This window comes from Paralichthys olivaceus, chromosome 20 (assembly GCF_024713975.1).
Source record: "Paralichthys olivaceus isolate ysfri-2021 chromosome 20, ASM2471397v2, whole genome shotgun sequence".
NCBI classification, from domain to species: domain Eukaryota; kingdom Metazoa; phylum Chordata; class Actinopteri; order Pleuronectiformes; family Paralichthyidae; genus Paralichthys; species Paralichthys olivaceus.
In genome coordinates, this window is record NC_091112.1 from 18015320 (window position 1) to 18035322 (window position 20003).

Genomic DNA, 20003 nt, shown 5'->3' on the forward strand with positions numbered 1-20003 from the left:
GGGAATTATGGTTCAACCTGCACACCACACCATAAGGTTACAATGATTTGTGTTGCTATGCATGTGGAGAATATTTATTTATCTTCTGTGTGTTATGTTTGTTAAATGGATGAAAACATGTGATGTGTTTCGGTGTCAGAGAATGTCTGAAAACCAGCAGACCACAGCAACAACTTAAATCCTTCACCTCCGTCACCATCTATGGAAGAGCCAAAGAGTCTAGATGTTAACTAAGATGGGACGAGGTCTGCACAATGAATGATTGAAAAGACTGAGGCATGATTTCAAGGTCATTTATCAGAGTAAAAGGATGTAGCCAAGGATTCAAAGCAGTCGCTGTGTGCTTCATGCTCACAAGACGAGCTACATCCATCACCAAGGTCAGCCTCAACAGATCTAAGGCAGCATCATCAACCCTGAGGGATGCTGCAACTTTGCCTGTGTGATACTGTGATGCACGTTGAACTTCTGGGAGTAGGCACGCAAATCGAACGTTTGTGTTTATTACATCTTGAGGCCGACGTGCAACAGTGATTTTTTTCTTGTGTGATGCAAAATGCGACAATTGTAAGACAACAAGGTGGCAGAGCTTCACAGTTTCTGACGTGTTAGTGACGTGAAAATTTACCATAATGATCCATTAACTATGTTTTAGTTCAATTAACTCCTCTTTTTAAATATGTTTTTTATATAATTTCACTTAAAGTGAAATACCTTGTTTCAATTTGACACCTACAAAAATGTCTGGCCTGGGAGCTTTACTAATCCCAGAAGATTAATGGCAGAGAGATAGCTTGTTTGCAGAGCTTATGTGCTTATGCTCTCTTCAAGCTGACAAAATCACACATACATATGATATATCATCAGGGTGGTACTTCTCTGGCATGTTTTCCTACTCTATCAACATAGTATGCAGTGCAATGGAAAACCAGTTCAGATGCCATCGTTCTATGAATATTTGGTTTATAAATATTTCGTTTGTTCCTTGAGCTGAACTTAAATAAATCAGAATTGCTCTCAAGGAACCAAATGGCTCCTCGGCAGACAATTTGAGAGCCTATTGTACCAATGCCAGCACATACATACATACATGATTGCTTTTTCAATTTCTGTTTGTTGACTTGCAAATATATATTCTGAATGCAACTGGCCAAATGCATGTGCACACACACACACACACAAACAATAAGCATGGTGGCAGGGCGCCACTCAGCCTTGCATCCCGTTGTGTCACTGCACGCCTCTAAATTATTCAGTGTCACTCAAATATTGATATGGAAATCACAGCTGACTGAACTGACAGAGACCAGAGAGAAAGGCAGCAAAGATCCACTGTCCTTTTATTTTCGTCTCTCTGCACCATTTGACTGATACCTTTTGATGCCAGCAGCTGCTCATCCTCATTTTGTGTCATTTTCACACCGGATATTGTGAAATCTGAAAGTGATTGGTGGCCATAGAGGGATAAAAACATCTCCTGTGGTATGAGCACTTGATTATGAAGCATGGCCCTGGCAAGTGGTCTACGAGTTAGTGAAGCCATGTTTGACTGCAACATGTGTCTGGAACCATATTGATCCTTCCCTCTGTGACTCTGATTACAGAATCAGCAGTTCTTTTTCGCACCTCACTGAATAAACAAATAAAGCAACTGCAATAATCAAGAAGGCGGAACATATTCTCCTGGAGATGCACCATAAGAATCAATACTGTAATGCTAAGGATCCGCAACTAGAGGGGCTTAGTTCCATTGTCACTCCAAAACGCAGCAAATCAATTAATGCAGTCTATTTCAGAAAGTTACAAAAACTGTTGGAGACAGCGTTGCTTCAATTTTGAAGTCAGAGTTTATTTGGGGTGAGGGTCGCAGCTAAAATTCAACCATCCAACATGGACTTTGTTCGAACATTCTATAAATGTAGCTCTGGTTGCACCATAGACCCCTGGACTTATTTGGTCACAGTAACAGACTGCTTAACTGTTTACACTTTTGCATGGTTCATACCCACTTGTAAGAAGGATTCAACATTTCAAGAGAGACTGAGCATCCCCTGATGCTCCTGAAGGACATTATGCTCTTTCAGAGGGAACCCACCATTCACTCTCTACCCACTCACTGGCTGACATCCCAGTTCGATCATCGCTGTAAGTACAGGACACTCAGGCTTTCATGAGACACACAGCAGCGTGCAGTTTTCTGAATAAAGCTTAGTCAATAACACCCGCATTAATTATTTGTTTATCCAAACTGTCACATCTGTGACTCTACTGTGAGCTTTCCTCTGCTTTACATCAGTGCCAAGTGCATTTGCAGTCGGCGGATGGAGGAATTGTGACGACATACTGTGTGGCTTTTAGTTACATAAAACTCTCTCAAATATCCAGGTTTCTTTGTCCTGCTCTCCGCTATATACTATGCAAACAAACAGGCACACAGAGGACTGCGCGATCCAGACAGGCTTCGATTGGATAACAGCTTACATAATCAGACTGCCTGGGAAGAGCACAGCAGAGGGCATGAGGCAAAGACAGCCTGTGCTCTACCAATGAGGTGGTTAGGAAACGAGTATTTCAGCTGGATTTAGCAGGCTACTTGGTGACAGCTCATGTTACATCTTGTGTCCCAAAAACTGTTGTCACAGGCTATTGTCTCTCTTCAGACCCAGCTTCCTATTGTCAGAAATTCACAATGCTCTATCTTATCAGAGCCACTACCCAACAAACATGGATTAGATGCTGACATGGCACTGTTGACAAACCTGGGTAAATATGTTGTCAACATGAGAGCTCAATATATGGAGGCTGCTATTGGCTCCTTCTTCCTGACTTGTATTTTGCCCTGTGGTTTTCAAAGCTGTTTGTGCAGCCACTTCAGACCACTGCAAAGTGAAAATATACACAAACCTAATCCCTACATGTAGACTGTGCAGCATAACCAGAGATATGTCTATTTTATATCATGCACTCTTTGTCCTCAGCAAAACCTCATTCCAATGTTATGCACGATGCAACTCGACCACTAACCGTGAGATCAGGGTGTGTTATGCTAATGGTGGCAAACGTACTGTAGCCTCCAACCTCGAGACATTGACTCAAGTGACATCACTTGAGGACACCATAGATTTTGCATAGGTCGCTCTGGAGAAACATTTTATTTCACCCATGCAATCGTTTTTCAAAACCTTTAAACAGAATTTGTTGAAGTTCCTCTTAGAGAGCAGATTGCAACTGATCTTAATTGGCAGAGATACTGTTCACATAATCTGTCGCCCTTATTTTGAAGGGATTAATATTGCAGTGGGAGATGTAGGAGTTTGTCATAAACAAGGATATTCTGCTGGAAATCCATGCGACCTTCATAACCACTGGGCTTATCAACTTGTTTACTTTTTTAAATATTTACTTGTATTTAATTATTTACTCAGACTGCTGCTGTGATTACTTACATGGCTCTTTCTGAACACCAGGGACTGGCTTCAAGGTGACATGAAGGCCATTTTCACTCAGTTTCTTACAATGTGTTAGAGCATTTCAATGCTCCAGCTTTCTTATTTTTTGCTATGTTATTTCAAATGCAAGGTTTCTGTACTTTTTATCTGGACTTTTTATGCAGCTTTTAAGAGGCTGAACTGGAAAATGATTATGTTATTTATGCCCATGCAGCCACCAGGGTCAGTCAGATTTTTTCAAACCACCTCAACACAGTCCTGATCCAACTGTTGACATGAGTTTCAAGCCCAAGATCACTTTTTCTAAACTTAATCCAAGATGTACCACCCAGACATCTTCCTAAAAACCAATTTAGGTTGATATTTATTATTTTTGCAATATATGTTAAGGCTCAATGAACGAGCATAGATATACACAAAGAAAGGCAGTTATGCAACGTTATCAATTCAATGCACAATACTCACATTAATATCCATTCGTATTTACATCTGTTCAATATTTAGCTTCTCAGTTCAGGAGTTGCTACTGCAGCACAACGTTTTTACACGGGCTTTACCATAAATATGACTATTGTCCTGTGTACTCAAATAATTATTTGTACAATATAGTATGAAGCCGTGCATCTTCTGCTCCTGCAAATATTTCACCATAAAAAACCCTTTTTATTAACAAAAGAATGGATTTTGTCAACAGAAACGCTGGAGTGCTTTTATTTTGAATAGCATACAGAAAGTGTTGCAAACATTTGTTTGTGACACAAATTCAACAGATAAACATTAAAACTCAGGTGAAAGATCATTTTCTCTGTTTGTTCTGCAGTGAAACGCAATGTTTATCTGTCTATGTCACAAACGTATTTCAGTTTCTCCCGAACACATATCAATGAATTGATTTGTTCTAACGGGACAAAGATTGTTATCGCAAGACTGGACATTAGACAATTTCATACTGTAACGTCCTCGTGTTTAGTTTAGTACATAATCAAACTTGTATAGATGGAAATACAGTAGATACACCAGCAGCTCCGCCACCAGTAGCAGACACACTGCCTGTGTGAACAACAGACAACTGACACACAGCTGATCTGCAGTTCGACCACAGCCAATGAGTCCAGACAACCACTGGTGTATATAACACTGACATATACACATATAGTTAATATAAGGACAATAAGGGTGTAACTTGGGATCTAGCAAAGACCTTGTACTGTAGTTTTACTGAATTATTATTATTATAGGGCATTTATATCCAGGGCATCCAGGTCACGGCTCAGTAGGCCATATTTATATATATGCTCTTCTGACCTGTGATTCTGCCTCCTATTAGCAGACAGAGGTTACTCATCCTGGATGTGCCTAACTTGTGTCCTGTTAATATTCCAGTGTGGGCAATATAACCCTGCAATTTACAACAAAATATATAAATGTAGGTATATTTAATTACACAATGCAAACACATTAAATGGCTAGTGCAATGAAAAGGGTGTAAAAATGGGATTGACTTTCAATACATGTGGTTCATTTTAAACACAGAATGACTTGAAACATGCAATTATCTTATTTAAAGAGTTTGTAAAGTCTGGCCCTTGTTCCCTTTTGTCTTTCATTGTAAAAGTTGACTGAATGTTAGTGTTAACATGCTGGCATTTATCAGGTTACTAAAACCCATTATGTTTTCATACAAAAGTGTCATACAAAAACTCAGCTCTGATCTGATGCAATTCATGAAGCTCGGCTCAATCTGCAAAGCTCAGAGATACACTTTTGAAATGCAAAGTGTCTCTGGATGGAGCTGACAGAAGGACCTGCGAGTGTAGCATAACCAGCAGGTAACCAGCGCTGGGAAGTTATGTAATAAAATCCAGGGCTGACGCGCTTACGCACTGACACCTGCTTAAGCAATGTGGTGAAATAGAACAAAGACGGAGCAAGAAAGGATTCACAAGTTTTATAAAATCTCTCTTCAGTCCAGAAAATTCTATAACTAAACTAAATACTTTTAACTGAAACCGAAGCTTACAGCAGTATGTGACATAGGATTTAATTGGTAAAACCTTTGTTGATCAATGTTACTGCTGTCAAAGTGTAGGTCTTAATCTATTTTTCAAAACGTGATGTATTTTGTACTTTTTTCTACAAAAGGCAACAGGACATCATCTTGGGAACAAGGACGAGTGGAAGTCATCGTATTAGCTCCACTTCAGCATCATTATTTGCTCAATAACAGCTTTGCCTGTGTCAGCAGAGAAAAGCCCCGCTGAGACGCCTGTGAAGGCCCAAACCCATGTTAATGACTGAAACAATCATCTGCAGTCAGATGGTGTTGTCTTTGTCCCCTCGCAGGACACTTCTGCCTCTGTCCTCCTCTGCTTTGGGCCGCACCCATCATCTCAATCCCTCTTTGTGTTCCTTAACCACTCGGGGTTTGGCTTGTGTGTGTTGAAGAGACCCTCTGTCTGTTTGCTAAATAAGAGGACAAAGAGAGATGCATCAATGAAATGTGATGAATCACAAGGAAATTCAGAAATATGAGGAATGCTAAGTAGAACAAACTACACAGTCACCGTACAGCAATGTCTTGTTACGTGATGGCCGTAACACACGGGGGGGATGTCTGGAAGCTTCTGCACCTGGTGAGATGACATGATATGTTATTTTTGTATGTTTTGGCCGTTTGTGAGCATCAGGTCTTCTTTTGCCTAACAGGCATTAAGTGTGTCAGTCTATCTCTATCCAAAAAAAAGTTAGGGCAAGGAGTTGTGACAAAGTCATGACAAATTTAAACATTTAATTTAAGTTCTTTTTTTTGGTTGACACAATGTAATCTTGTTTACAGCACAGCAGTCATGACATGTGAGGAAGGCAAGGCTCTGCACATGTATGTTTGAGGGACAAAAAATAATTTCTGATCCCATCAAGGCCTTTTTAAATGTAATTACTCCTGGGTAATGCAGAACACAGAACCACAGACACAGGAAGCTCCTCAAATACAACCTTTTATACACACTGATGATAATTGATACAGAAAGCAAGCAGGAAATCAAAATAAAGGAAATATGTGTCAGACATAATAAAACTGAGGTTACACAGAATGTCAAGAAGCGTAGATTGAATTATCCAAGTGTGTGGAGCATTTCCTTCTCCATGGCTGCCAAACATAACCCTCCATCCGTTGTCTATAGCCTACCACTTACGGGGGAGGTCATGAGGGGCACTAAATCCAGTCTCAGCTGACATTTAGCGAGGGGTGGGTGGGGTACACCATCGATAGCTTGCCAGGCACATCGCAAAGCCAACATTTAGAGACAGCCATTCACACTTATGGACAATTTAGAGAATAAATGATCCCCTGCATGCCTTTGGACTGTGGGAGGAAAACCAACCCATGCAAACCCGGGGACAACATGCACACTCTACATAAAGAGGACACGGTCCAACTGGGATTCAAACCGAGAGGCAATAGCACTGCTGTGAGGCAACAGTGCTAACATCCTCACCACCTCTAAACATAACCATAGAAGGTTTAATCATGCTGTAGTTGTTGGAACAGACATTAATGGGGTTACTCTCAAAATGACTTTATGTTACGTTGGCAGGCAACATCTTGTTAATACATTCCATATAAGAACCTAAAGACATGCCGCCAGACTTTGGGGTTAAGATCTAGACTTATTAACTAATGTGTATCATTATTCTGACATGTCTCTCTCTCTCTCTCTCTCTCTCTCATTTTCTCTCATCTCTACAGTCATTGTGTAATAACGGCACAAGCATGTCCACACAAATAATTCTAAAAATTAGATAGATAGTAGCTAGTAGTAGATAGTAGTAAATAGATAGTTAGCACCTTGTGTTGTAGTGAAATAGGAACCCACTTATTTGCTGATGCTATTCAGCTGAACATGGTTGCACTTCTCAGAAGATAGGACTGGTGTGGCTTAGCTAACAAGAGAGAGGTCAGGGTCACAGATAATAGGGATCATAGTACACTGATGATCCTCTCCTCTGCAGACAAATGTCTGCAGCAGGTAAAGAACCCCAAACTTCCTAACACACTACTGCATTGCTTTTCTGCTGACAGCTGTCCAACAAAATACTGCATAGCCAGCAGACAAATTTACATTTTTGAAAATGTACCCTTGCAGGTCAGTTCAACATCACTTGTAATCCCCAAATGCCAAAAGTGATTTATTTATGTCCTTGACAAAATGAAAGGAGGTGAACTTCCCATCTTGCTGCTTTCAGTGGTTCTTCTTCTTCTTGACCCTTGGCCACGACAGTATGGTGCGCTCAATGCTAATGAACAAACAACGTGCCATTGTGTTGAGCAGACAATGCTCACAATCTTAGTTTAACTTGTTGTGATGCTAATATTTGCAAATTGATGTTGTCTTTACAAGAACTTGTCTAACAAGTATGAGACAAAGTAAAACACTTCAACCCAAGATAGCACTCATTCAGGAGCGAATCAAAAATAATGTGGGTTGATTCTCAATGAACCTTGGATGTCTTCACCAAATTCTATGGAAACCAATAGTGACAGATTCTATAGGAGGTTTTTCAGTGTGGTGGTGGTGGCCCGCCCACTTGACTGACAGGTATTACCATCATTGAATAAGAGACAGAGAGATTTCCATTACAAAACCATGAAATTCTCCAGTTACCTTTAAAAGATGAGATAAGCATATCTATCAGCAACTTTCCCGTGTGACACAAGCACAGCATGGTAAGATTGATGAAGTCTGTCCTCGTCATCTAGACAGACCCTTTCACTATAATGTCCTTTGAGTGCTACATGGTTAGCAATGCACTCAATAAGGTATCCAGTATAGGCATTGCTTTCATAACCAGCTACAGTCAAGATGTTTTAATAAATGAGCCTTATTTTTTGAACTGATCAACATTTGACACCAGAATTTGACTCTCGAGCTTAATGTCTGCTGTACTTCAACGAAAAAAACATTGCTGCATATTATCACCCAAAATCCCAAAGGAGGACCCAGAAGCTCACTCTGCCCGGGGCTTACAAGACAGCCAATGGAGAGTCACAGGGGTAATGTACAGAATGTCCAAAAAGGAGCATAACACCACTTTCGTTCTCTTCTCATACAGGCTGTGGGGATGCGCCAGTGGGTTCAGGTACCATGGTTCTGTGTCTGAATGGAGAGTCAAACTGTTCTTGTGACCACCATGTTTGACTCTTCCACATGAATCCACAATTTGTACGAATCCCTGTACTCTCCCTTGTCCTTGCTATTTTCCACAGCAGAGCAGAAGCCAGTGGCCACTTATGTCCTGTAATCCATGACACAGGCCCGTCACAGCTCCCTGACACTGCTTTAGACATGTCCAGTCTTGCTGGTCATGGGAAGACAGTTTGGCTCCTGGCTACACAACGGAAGGCTTTGTATGGAAAACTTAGATCAGTTATGAGGAACCTATCGCTGTGAATCGGCTCCTGTGTCCACTACATAAGGGATTGATTCAGAGTGGGTATTCTTTCAACGAAGCCTTTGACAGTGTGGAAGACCCCTGGTTGTGCTGCGGCAGCAGAACACAGCCATTCAGATTGAGAGGGGAATACCGCTTGGTTTGAACGGCACAGAGCAGCAGGTCTAAATATATCTGTTTGATTTTAGGGCAACAAAATAGCTGGCTGAAGTGTGATAGGCCTACTGTCTTAAACAAGTCTATTTTATTACATTTTCTGCACTTGGAAAAAATAGCAATACCACATTAAAAGAGCTTTAACTTTAAAGGATGTAAATCAATTACAACTACAAGGGTGCAGCTGCACAGACCAGTCATACAGAATGAAGATGATGAACAGTTTGTGTCAGCTTGAAGAGATCTATCGGTGATTGCTTTCGCATGTTCTCTAAATAATAGGCAGTGTTAGCGTTGTCAGAATTTGGTTGTGATGTAGCAACAACATGAACTTCTAGGTTTATTTTTAATAGTGTCTTCATAATGTCGACTATGGACTGTAGGATTGAAGAAAATCATGGGAATTCAAAGTGTTGTGACGAAAACCTCCAGTCCGTTACTGACACGTAGCAGTGTCATCACCCAATAAATATTTTTGATGTATTTAATTTGAAAAACGGCTTCATAGGAACTTGAGGCTTGCTACACTGAAAATGTATTTGTTTTCATGGTCCTTCATCACATCAACCTTCAGAGGAAAACATAATGATAGATGGACCAAATTACCAACATGTCTGCATTTGTTGTTGTGTTGCACAGATGCTTCTAACCCTTCACTTTTATTATTGTTGTGTAGTATCTGGCTTCTATGTTACATGTTTAAACTACACTTAGCAATTTGTGTAAGTTAAGGAAAGTGGTGAATCCATTGCTAAGGTATAAAAGGTATAAAACTAATTTTAACCTTACTTGTTCATTTTAATCATACAAATGTCTTCAAATGAACACAGTCATAATAATTCAGTATTAAAATCCTACACACACCGTAGCACCTGTTTGTGTGTGAGCTGAACAGCTGCGAGTGACAACATATGTCAAACACAATCTGCACCCATTGCGCAGCACAGTTGATTACCCTCTGTATGGTCACATGGAGCCAGATGTTTACATGTATAGCTGTTTTATATTTTTGTCCACCCTCAGAATGTTCACAGTGACAGATCTGGCAGAAATGGAAACATGGCTCCTCTCATGCATCTGTGGTAATGAGATGAGCTGGGATTTGCTACAGTCTGTGGCTTCTGCTGCTGTCGTGATCATTTGTGTCACCAGCTAAGCCTCCCATTGATTAAGGCCTTGAACAAGCCCGGCCAAGCTGCTTCACTCACTCCGGCTGGCATATGTCAATCCTTGTGTGACTATGAAATTTGCTGTGATTTTTGGTTTTGTCAGTGCACGATATACAGTAGAATGATGTTGTAGCAGACATTGGGTCAACGGGACAAATGAAAGCTCGTATTTTTCAAATAGACAGAGACAGTCTCAGAGGCCACTTTGTTGCCAAAATACATTAAAATCAACCCCATGAATGTGTTATTGTTGCCCGCACCCTCCTTTAGAAAGACATCTTGATTTCAGTTAAACCACCTGATTAAAGGGAGAATGAATAAAACATGAGCTCCAGAGAATGAATGCGCTAAAGAGCTGGCATTCAGTGTTGTCTGTAATCCCTGTGAATCCAACTTTTTTTGTTCTCTTGCCCTTCACAGCCCACATTCCTCAGCCAGTTCCAATTTGAAACACAAAAGTCTGACCCCTCCTCCACACACACACACACACACACACACACACACACACACACACACACACACACTTGCTCTGACAATCCTACTCATCGCTCTTTTTTGCAAGGTTGTGTAATGGAATTAATGGATTCTGGTTTGTTTTTTGTTTTAGATGTTATAAATTGGCACGATTATCAGAATAGAAAAAAAACAAATGTGAGCTCTGATTGTGTCTCTAGTCAGTGGTGGGCAGTGGTATAGTTCTTATTACGTAGAGCAAGTCTTCTCAGTGTTATATCATATGATTGAATCATTGTTACTCATTACTATTACTAAATACTAAAAGTAATAACATTTTATTAGTGTTTAATGTTGTACTAGGTGGAGGTAGAGCAAGCATGAATACTGTTGCATACATGAAGAGGAAATGTGAAGGTGCAGTGACACAGACTCATCAGCACTGGACATTTAAAGCCTGGAAAATCGAGCCTGGTCTGATGAATGTGGATATCTGCTGAGGCTGCAGATGGCAGGGTCAGATGTGATGTGATGCAATCATGTCAACAATGACCACAATCTCAAAGATGTGTTAACGACATCGTGTGGAATCCATGGCACGAAGACATCATTTTGCTTTGAGAGCAAAGGGAGGAATTACTCAGTATTAGCGTGGCTTTCCTAGAATGTGTTTGGGGAATGTATTAACAAGCCATTGGATTGGTCATGCTGCACCAGAGATCATGTTCTCATTTCTTATGCACTTAACTTCCCCTTTTATTAAATGTGGATTTTTCCATGCAGATGACACTGTCCCTGTGTCCATCATTATGCTATGAAGGAACAAAGAAACCAATGAACATCTGGTCATCTATTCTCATGAGCCGTGCTTTTGGCTTTACACACATCTGTTAGACGCAATAGAAATAAACCTTGTCTCCCATGGCTTACATTTATAATTTTGTAACTGTTTTGTGTAAATGCAAAGCCAGTTGGAACATTTAGCACCAACACAAGAAGTAATGTGATGCTAATATAGTAAAGTGAAAAGTATGATAGGTAAAGCATGAAGGCTGAGCTGCGCCTTATTACTGTAGAGCCCAAAATACAGAGACCCAGGACGAAGGGCAGGTAGGGAGGGCAAGTTCTGGCAGTTTAAACAAAGAAAAATTCGAAAGACTAAGGAACAGATGTGAAACACAATGGAGCTGAACAGACAAAGTGACAGGAGAGGACTGGGAACACAGAGGCAAGGATAATTGGACACAGGTGAAAAACAAGAGAGTGGGACAAACAATCTCAAGAGCAGGAAACTACTAAACTAAACTAAGACAGGAAGTAAAAAAACGAAGATAGGTAACTACAAAGTAAAACAGGAAGTAATAAAATAGAGTCCTGACAAAGAATTATGGGGCAAAATCATGACAGCTCTGAAGTAATGTCTGTCGACATCAGACATTACTTTAGATAGATGGCAACATAAAAATGACTAAGGTTTAATCATCAACATCAGTCTTTCTCAACCTCAACCATATTTTACTTGAGTAAAGACAGAACATTGACAGTCCTTAAGCCCCTGGTACTTTGGTGGTGCCTCTCATTTTTTAATGTTACTGTCAGCTGGGATTGCCACATATGGAGCTTGATGGTGACTTGCACAGTGGCCCGAGCATTGGATTCCAGTGCTCTATTCACTGTAGGTCTTGTCTTGTGCCATCTTTTCTGGTGGTATCAGAATCCACCCTTCTGAGCTTTGCTCATGTTTTGACTCATACGACGACTAGACTTATTTATGATGATGCCTAAAATAACCTTTATGCTGTGGAGAGGTGAGTTTTCCCCAATCCTTCAGGATCAAGATTGTCCTGAACTGTGTCTGCCAGGTGAGTGTCTTCTGTTAACAACTCACTTAGGCGATCTTTGAGTGCTCTAATCTTCTAGTCTAGTAGGAGAGCTTGTGGACCTGCCTGGTGGAGTACAGCTCCTCATGCCTGAGACACGTAGTTGGATTTCTGCCTTAATGAGTTTGATTACTTCCTGTTCTGGGAGGTTGATGTGGACGGCTCTTAGGACCATCAGCAACTTGGTGTTGTGAAAGGCTTTCTCCCTCATGTTCCTCCAGTATTGGTCAGTCTCACCTCTGGTTGGATGTGTCTTTGTGCTGCTATTCCCTTTAGGCTGAGAGAAGACCCTGGATGGGTGATGTTCTCTTGGCTTCTGGTTCTTGGGTGTATCTCTTCATTCTACTGGTCAAAACTGAGTCTTTGTTTGGCATTCTCTCAAGCCTCACTTGTGGACATCTTGTACTTATTTTCAATCTAGGACCTGTCAGTCATGATACCCCTCTGCAACTCATGTGTTTCTTGATGTTGGCCTACAACCTTCTTCATAATGGGGGGCATTTTCTACAGGTTTCAGCATTTCAAGCTCACCGAAGAACACCCAAGCTACCCAGTCTCTCCAGGGACTACTGTTGCAGCGGCATGTACGAGTTAATTGGTTTCCAAAAAAATATGGAGACTGCACTGCATGTCCATTTTTATAGCTTGCACAAGTGTCCCCAAATTATAAAATAAGAAGTCAATCAATACAGCTTTTCAGTACAGCAGTTGGATGATATAATTGATACAACATGACCACCTGAATATTTCAGATCAGCAGTCATGTTCAGAAGATTATTCTCATAGCTGCCTACCTATCCATGTGTAAACTATTCATACGTGTTATCCAAACATGGTTACTACATACATGTGTGTGTCTCATGACCTTAGTGCTCATATCGCCCTCAGTGGTAGATTAAGCGTTTGTCATTGCAGCAGCATAGTGCATCCGACTGCCCAATTCAATGAATTAGTTCTAATCTATTAGCCTGATCTGTGTAATGTATAATGTGCCAATCATTGAACTGATGAGATCGACTGCATGAACTCACACAGCTGCCTGGTGTGTAACATCAGGACTATTCATATTTAATATATCAGACACACTGGCTAATCACTTAAACCGTTTCTTAAACCTCTTAAACCCCACTTGAGCCTTCCACAATGTACAGCCTATCCTAAGTACATACAGTATGTGTATGTCTGATGTTTGATATATATGTCTGATTTGCTTAGAGCAACACATCATTGAAGCTGTGTGATGCACACTACTTACCTAAAATCAGATTGACATATTTAGAACTTAAAGGTCAAAATTTGTCTGTGAAGGGCTGTAACTTAATTTTTATGTCACAGTTTTCTTATCATGACAAGCTGACACAAGAGGAAGTCTTTGGAAACATTTTGTTAGACCATGAAGCGCAAACTGAAGAATCTGGACTATGAAAAGTTGTTTTCAACGCTTGGAGAAAACACAATTAGTTGTCACCCTTTTAGTAATAATAAAGGGGAAATAGCTCATTATAACTATAAAAAGTATTTAACTTTATAATAATAAAATTCTTTGATTGTGAATCTATATGGCTAAATAGATGTTGAACAATATCCTAATTTGTTCATGTTCAAACTGTGGACCCGTCATAAAATCCAAAATATAAATTACATAAATATAAATAATTAACAAAAATCTATCCGTCTGTAAATGACTTGTAAGTAAGTGTTCAATTCAACACGCATGCAGGACTCATCAACTTAAAGGACCTTGTCATTAACAACAACTAGTATGTAAGTAAGTATGTTCACAACAATGGTATGTTCATGACAACAGCAACAGATTCTCCAGTGTCTAAGCAGTCCAAGGTTCTGTGGTCTGAGGCCAGGCCTGTGGCTCAATCGATGCAGGTCACTTTTGAGGTTTCAGGAAGAACAATGGTTCAACCAGCATCACCACAGACCAAGAAAACTGCCCATTCCAAGCAAGCAGGTTCAGAGCTGGCACTGCACTTCTAAGTATAAATATAGTTATTACAAAAATGACACCCTCTATAATAAAGCTCTCAATGACTTAATTTTTATTTGGACTAAATATAAAACATGAATCTTACGATACAATATAACACACATACTATCAAACAGGGCTTGGAAGTAGCAACTGCCCATCATATTTGTGTTCTGTTCATTGAATTTGATGATTTTAATTGTGGTCATTTTTTAAATTCTGACTTCTGGTCTCACCTTCAATCTGCCAAACAGTGTTCCGCTACCTCCACAGCGACAGCCACCTCTCGCTGGATCTCCATCTGTTCCAGTCCCTGCAGGCTCAGTACCTGCTGGAACAAATCATCCCGCTTTGATAAAGAAGTGCCCGACTACACGGTGTTACCGTGTGTCATTGTTTGGCTGGCTGAGTGGTTTGGAGCAGTAATATCTGCTGCCCTACATTCCCTAAGTGTTTTGAAATTGGAGGTAGAAGTAGGTCATAACGCAAACGGCGACCAGGGACTTCGCCTGTGGATAATCAAGACACTTCATTGTTGTGGAAATCAATTAAAACAGTGGGAATAACCTTCTTAATAATTCGCTATTTAGCCCATGTGGAGGCTTGTTCTACTTAACTAGTGCATGATAGAAGAAGTTTGTTTTTTAAGCTGCAGTATGCATGTGCTATACACCTGGTAAACAGCCAATTTCATTGTGTGAATGACAATTCTTTGAAAAGGTTTTCTCTTTTTTGTACAGCTTGTACAGCTTCAACTCCCCTTGTGCATGAATGTGTGTCTGATAACCTAATAGTTGCACATGTGAATGAGCACTGTTAGTACAGACAATGGCAATACATAAAACCATGTGTAAAAAGCAATTTGTTGTACAATTGAGACCACTTTAAATGGCTTATATTTGAAAAGGGAATTTAAAAAAACCAAACATAAGGTACAGGCAGTAAAAAAGTCTATAAATCGCTCCTATTGTGTTCTGTCCTGAAGTCTGAGACCACTTCCCCAATTGGAAAATGAAGGTGTGAATGTGTATCAATTCAAGATGAATCCAGAATTCATTTTATATAGTTACATTCTGCTTTTTGCATCGTTAAACTCATCACGTCACTATTATGAACAAGACCAACAGCTTGTTCAGAATTGTCTTAAGTGTTTACAGCTGTTCAGACTGGCCACACTTGTTCCAGATGCTGTTGCTTTATCCATCATCCACGTTTGATGGAGCACACTGAGGTACTCTACGACTTGCTAACATGCTCACAATGACAATGATGTCAACATGCTGATGTTTTGCAAGCAAGGGCGTGAATTCCACTGGGAATCGGTGGGAGACGTGTTTGCCTCAGTGTTCAAAGCGAGCACTGTGCAGACTGTTTTAGCCTGTGCTTCACCTCTGAGGTGACATGCAGACTTGCCTATGACAATGGTGAAAGTCACTGGTGCTGTTTGTAGCTTATACAAAAACAACACAACATATTTTCATTGAAACCTAATGGAAACACATGTATGTGTCAGGGAAGAACCCATTAAGATGGTGAAGATCTGGATCAGGGAGTTGATCCAGAATTCTTTTTCACTCACCAAACTAGGGGCTGCTTTTCAACATTTTCACCATTTTCCTCAACAAATTTTTAGATCTTGATGATAAAATCAGGCACATTTCTGGAACTGATCCAGAAGTGGGTAACAATTGGTGCGATTTGATTATTTGCAGTCAATAATATTCAGATAAAGACACTGGAATTGAACATCTGCCGGGACAGAGGACTTTGCAATGAAGATGCATATACAACATCAGCAAGTATCGATAAATCAATTTTTATTTTTATATTCAAAAATCACATTTTGCCTCATAGGGCTTAATTAAGTATGACATCCTATGACATCCCCTCCCTCAACCCTCAAGAGTAAGGAAAAACAAAAAACCCAACCTATTAACAAAACATAGAAACCTCAGAGGGAGCCACATGTGAGGGATCCCACTCCCAAACAGACAGAAGTGCAATAGATGCTGCAAGTAGATGAGCACATCAATAAAATAAATATTTACAACAAAAGACACCGTCTAACTTTAATGCAGATGTATGTGTTAAATATTTGTACATAAGAAAATGTCTGACAGAGATGAAGGCAGCTATCTAGTTTTATTCATAATCCGTGATCAGCTGCCACCATGTTCCATGATCACGATCCACCACCACGATCATATGAAATATTGGTATCTGCTACATTGACACATTGGTAAAGAGTTTAGTGTTGAGTTTTTAGTAAAAGGTGTTGTCTTCGTGATCACTGGGTGGGCACTGGTGGAGCAGGGGGCAGGCAGGTGGAAAATGTGGGTGGCTGGTGTACATGGCAGGAACAAAACAACAGGTGAGCAGGTGGAGGTTGGTTGTGGCAGGGAGCAAGGGAATGGGAATTAACCATGATCATGAGAGTGACATAACACATTTCTTGAAAGTACACTGAAGAGGCCAAGTGGCTGGAGTACTGGAGTTCTTAAGCTGCAGGTGAGGAGTCAACTGGAATCAGGAGATAATCAGGTAATCAGTTAAGTGATCCCAATCCCAGCTGGCATTGGGTGAGAGGTGGGGTACATCCTGGTCAGGTCGCCAGTCAACCACAGGGCCAAATTACAGAGACATTCCTGCATCACAGCTATAGGCAGTATAGAAACCAGTCTAGCCTGCATGTCTTTAGACTGTGGGAGAAAAGCAAGCACAGGAAGGAGAGGCAAACTCTACAGAGAAAGGTTTCGCATGGACTGAGATTCAAGCTCAGAACCCGCTTGTGTGATAACTGCTTTTCAGGTGTTGTCAGGAATTTCTTCAAATACCAAGGTGTTTGACAAGTTGAAACTTTGACCTGATAATGGTACCAATTCATCCTGTTGGTAACATGAATATATGCACTTTACTTTTTCTTGTAGCTGTCATGAATATTTCAGTTTGGACTGGTGGTGGACTGGTAGCGTAGTTATAAACTGTACAACATCTTGGGGTTCAACAAACAATCACACTCACATTATCACTCACAGCAAGTGGCTGAAGAATTTACATAACTTGTAAGTATTTATTATCCAACTACACAATGCATTAGCCAACGATAATGTTGTTACAAGGGCACATGACAGGTTGTGACATGGATCCAAGAAAAACACTAGACCAAGATTGGTGTGGTTACACAATATAAACTACAATATAAACTACAATAAATAAATAAAACAAAGACGGTCAACCAGAACCAGTGTGTAAGAAGAACTCGAGTTCAGATTGTTTTTCCTGCTGCTGTTTCTAAAGGTCAAGATGAACTGTGAAAAATATCGTTGAGTTCCAGGTTAATCACATAGATACATAGAAAAACAATTGTATGTTATTTCCACTAGGTTTTCATTTAGTAATGGATCAACTCTATTACGAATACGCCTGGTGTCCACACTACACTGGAGTTAAACAGCTGCTGAAATTGAGAGGTTTGGAAACGCTGCTGAAGGCGTCTTGACTTGAAAACTGCGGCACGGCGTTGGATTCTGGACGGGCAGAAACAAAGAGGTTTGGAAATTATTGAGCAGACACTCAACCGCTTGCTGATTGGGTCTTTTCGGTCGCGACATAGCTTTCCCCAGCATTATCCCTCAGAGTGCAGAATGCATCATGGATCAATTACAAGCCCTGTTGACCTTGTTGTTTTTGCTAACAGCTGTTGTGCAGTAAAATTCTGCATTTTACAATGATACAACTGTTTACATGTGCAGGGGACAAGCTATCATTTGAGCAGTTTCCCTTTTGCAGCCTCGCTCTTTCTGCAACAGCCAAATGCTTCCTCTGTACACCAGCACGTGCATGCCCAGTGGTCACATAATATGCATTTTGAAGTGTGTTAGTATCGATGGGGATTAAAATTGATTAAATCTAAGTTGAAAATGCTGTTTTCAAACGAAAAAATAGTAGTAGCCTTAAATTTCATGGGGCGGTAAATGAACGTTTCCTCCAGTTTTCTCCCTGCCAATGCAACCCAGTCAGAGGCACAGCTTCAGCGTGTACTGTGGGATTTAGAAATATAAACATCCAAACTTACCTCCCTCCCTGCAATCAGTAGGAAACCCTGGGTATTGAACTCCCCCACTGTGATGACTGTGATGTATGCATTTTGGCTGTGTGTGACAGCCGCATGTCTAATGAGAGGTGACTGCTCTGCCTCTGTTGGATGACAGCAGCGAGCGAGTGTATTTAGAAGTCAAGTTGATTTTCTCGGTTTTGATTAAGCCCAACCAGAGCGATCTGTCAGCATCACTTACTTTATGTGAATCTAACGATTTCATGTTCTGTTGCCATGGTACACGGGACACGGCGGTGTCTGTGGATGTGGATCTTTGAAATGTCTGTTGAATGGGCTGTGCTGTGTGAACTTAGGTTAAGTGCCTTGTCAGAGAGCGGGATAGTGAAGTTCAGCTATAAGCGCCCTTGTAAAGTATATGCTTTATCTACCGCACATACAGGGAGAGGCAGAGTTTTATGGGGGATGCAATATAATTGTCATTTAATCCGAATGTGTCCCCTACTTAATTTAAACCAGAGCCTCCTCCGTGTGTTGTCTCATAGATCCAGTGTTATGTGTCAGGTCAGATATTCCAACATCTGTTTCCCACGAATGTGGCAAAGCTACCATGAATGAAACCACACTTCCTCCAGAACTTTCACATTAAGACATGTGCAGCCGGCCATTAACGAGAAGGATTTTAATCTGAAAAACATGGGACTGCAGTCAGTACAACCAGTTTACTGTTGTACCGATTGAAATGGGAATTGGACACAAAATGTAATACAAGTAATTAAACTCCCAGTAAGTGTTTTTGTTACCCAGGATTAAGTAGCGGCTGGCCTTTATTTATTCACCATGGTCCTGGCTGTTATTTAAGACCATTATTTCAATACTGGCTTTTAAATGAAATTTTAAACGTGGACGGGTTGAACATAGACTGTCTTAAGATATATAAGTCATTTTATGCTAATCTTTTCATACAAATGTTTGTTCAAGTGTTCACGCTTGACAACTGACTCACTATTGGTCGAGTGCGTGTATCTGCAGAACCTGAGCAGCTTGGCTCATTACCCAATCGTCACAGACTTGAGCTCCACAAACGACGTGTTGTCCATCTTTATATACAGTCTATGGTTAGGAGTACTAGTTACTGACAGTAGCTCCGGCTGAGTCTCTGTATTCAGTAATCTGGCTTTAAAAATATTATCCTAATTGCTTCTGATTTGTATTTGAATTTTAATCAGATGGAGTCAGTATATTGCTCAGCCATTACTTTTTTAATGATTTTAAAAGGGAAATGTCTAAATAGCCTCATGTGACCTGCAATTCAAATTGTGGCCACTATGCTAAAAATCACTTCACAGTGCGTTGTTGTTCATTGGAGCTGAGCTGGGACACAGCGGGATGGGAATACAGCTGGACGGCCAC

The 20003-nt window shown here is 40.5% G+C and overlaps 1 long non-coding RNA gene across 1 annotated transcript; it reads right to left on the reverse strand.

Moving 5' to 3' along the window:
• Positions 1–4160: 4160 nt before the first annotated feature.
• LOC138405935 (uncharacterized) lies at positions 4161–15026 on the reverse strand. Its single transcript, XR_011239597.1, has 3 exons — positions 14773–15026; positions 6019–6079; positions 4161–5912 (listed from the first exon to the last, which is right to left on the reverse strand). It is a non-coding gene; the product is annotated as an uncharacterized lncRNA (long non-coding RNA).
• Positions 15027–20003: the final 4977 nt, after the last annotated feature.